This window comes from Tupaia chinensis, unplaced genomic scaffold, assembly GCF_000334495.1.
Source record: "Tupaia chinensis unplaced genomic scaffold, TupChi_1.0 Scaffold000279_1, whole genome shotgun sequence".
Lineage (NCBI taxonomy): Eukaryota > Metazoa > Chordata > Mammalia > Scandentia > Tupaiidae > Tupaia > Tupaia belangeri.
This window is the reverse complement of record NW_006159762.1, coordinates 1,733,648-1,736,100: the sequence shown is the minus strand read 5'-3', so window position 1 is coordinate 1,736,100 and position 2,453 is coordinate 1,733,648. Positions and strand designations below refer to the sequence as shown.

The window sequence follows — 2,453 nt, the reverse complement described above, 5'->3', positions numbered from 1 at the left end:
GGGGGGGGGAATGAGGCACACCAGCACAGAGCCACAGTGGCTGGTCACCTCGCAAGGGACAGTGTGGGGCTTGCCAGTCTTGTTCCCAGTAGCCTCTCTGCACTGGGACAATGGAGAGTTTGGCCTGGATGATGGCCCCTCACATGGAGGTGGCCAGCTCCTTGGAGCACTTCTCACCCAAACTAACTTGGCCATTGTAGTCCCTGATGGTGACAAATGCCTTGAACCTGGTCTGCTGGCCAGCACAAGTCTGCTTCTGCATAGGCATGATCTTCAAAATCTCATCCTTGAGAGAGGCTCTCAGGGAAAAGTCGATAATCTTAGACTCCTTGATAGGCAGGGAGAAGAGATAGAGCTCCTCCAGGGACTAGATCTTCATGTCTTTGACCAGGTGACCCAGTTTGTTGATCAGGATCCACTTGTTGTCCTTGGCCTTGCTTCCGTGAGCTCTGTGGCCTTGTCCCAGCCCCAGCCCTGGCCCCAGCCCCAACCATGACCCCAACCCCGACCACCGGGGTCCACTGCCGAACCTGTCGTGAAAGCTGCCACAGCCTCCTATCCCAGGCCCCTGGGGCCTCCAGGCCCTGCCGCTATACCGGGGTCATCCGCCATTTGTTGTTTTCTTGGAGAAGACTGCCACCATGTTTTTCAAGCTGCCAGAACAAGGATTCAAATCATGGCTGACCATGTGGGATCCAGCTCCCTTAACCAGTAGGCTGTAGGGCTAGCCCAAATTAAACATATTTAACGTGAACAATTTGATCAGTATTCATGGACATACACATGTCCATGAAACCATAACTACATTCAAACTATACTCAAGACAAATATTTCTATCATTCTTCAAAGTTTTCTTGTCTCCCTTGGTGACTCATCTCTCTTTCTACCTCCCATTTACTGGTCTACTTTTCGACTTGTTTGCATTTTTTGGAATTTTATATGAATGAAATTATACAGCATGGTTTCTTCTTTTACTGAGTATAGTGATTTTGACATTCATTTACCTTATTATGTGTTAATAGTTGGTTACTTTTTGTTGCTGAGTGGTATTCCACTGTATGGATATACCATGACTTCTTTATTCATTCACCCATTGGTGGACATTTCAAGTTGTCTTCACTTTTTAGTTATTATAAATAAAGCTCATCTGGTCACATATATTAATCTTTGTATGAATACATATTTTCATTTCTATTAGGTAAACTCCTAAGGGTGAAAAGATTCGATATATTGCAGGTGTTTGTTTTAGTTTTTGTTTTTATACAGTATCTCTCTCTCTCTCTCTCTTTTTATTATTACCAGAGGGTATGTGTGCATTAGCCAGAGACAGAGAGAAAGAGAGAGAGAGAAAGCATACCCCAATAGGCAGTTGGTCACACTCAATACTTCTTCTGTTTCTCCATCCCATTAGGATTTTGGATATTCATACACATGTGTCCAACATGTTTTTTAAACTGCTTGGGTCAGGATTCAAACCATGGTTGGTCATGTGAGATCTAATTCCCAATACACAGTGCTGGTCCAACTTTTTTTCTTTTTTTTTAGGTTTATTACTTGAGAGAGAGACAGGTACCCTTGACAGGGTCTCACCATGCTGCAACCTTGTCCCTCCCGCCACTGCCAACCTTTCAGCCAACCAGGATCATGAGCATACGAATAGGCATACCCAGTGTGTTCACTGAACCCAAGGCCTTCTCATGTGGTTCAGCATCATGTAGCAGCACCCTATTGCCTGTGCCACCATGGCTGGGCCTGTCGGTTTTATCTTTTAAGAAACTATCAGACCAGGCCAGCCCCGTGGTGCAGTGATTCAGTGCTGTGCATAGGAACTGGATCTCACATGGCCAACTGCAGTTCAAATCCCACCTTGGGCAGCTTGAGAAACATGCTAGATGTATGTGTGTGCTTACTCCAGATCCGATGGGATGGAGAGATGAAGGAAAAGGGATTGCAGCACGACTATGTCCCATTGCAGGATATTCTCTCTCTCTCTCAATGATGAGAACATGAACCCTCTGGCAGTTAAAGAAAAAAAAAAAAGAAACTATCAGATTTATTTCCAAGGTGGGTGTACCATTTTACATTCCCACTGCAGTTAATGAAAATTCCCATTGGTTCACATCCTCACCAATTCTTCTTCTCTTCTTCTTCCTCTTCCTCCCTCTCCCACCTCCTCCCTTCCCTGTATCCCTTCCTCTCCTTCCTCTCCTTCTCCTCCTCTTCCTTTTCTTCTTCTCATGACAGAGAAAGAGGAAGAAGAGAGAAAAGTATTTTTTAAGTTTTATTTCTTTCTTTCATGAGAGAGAAAAAGAAAACACACCCAGTAGGATCCTCATGCCATGATCTGTTCCCAGCCTCAGCCAGCCCAGACATGCAAACATGTCTCATGTGTAGAGGGAGGTCTTGGGACTTGAACTGAGAACCTTCTCATGCATGTCTAGCTGCACCACTAT

General features: G+C 45.0%; 1 pseudogene; it reads right to left on the bottom strand.

Annotated features, from left to right (window-relative positions):
- The window catches only part of LOC106735032 (40S ribosomal protein S2 pseudogene), a 1,792-nt pseudogene extending 1,180 nt beyond the window's left edge, over window positions 1-612 (bottom strand).
- Between the last annotated feature and the right edge of the window lie 1,841 nt (window positions 613-2,453).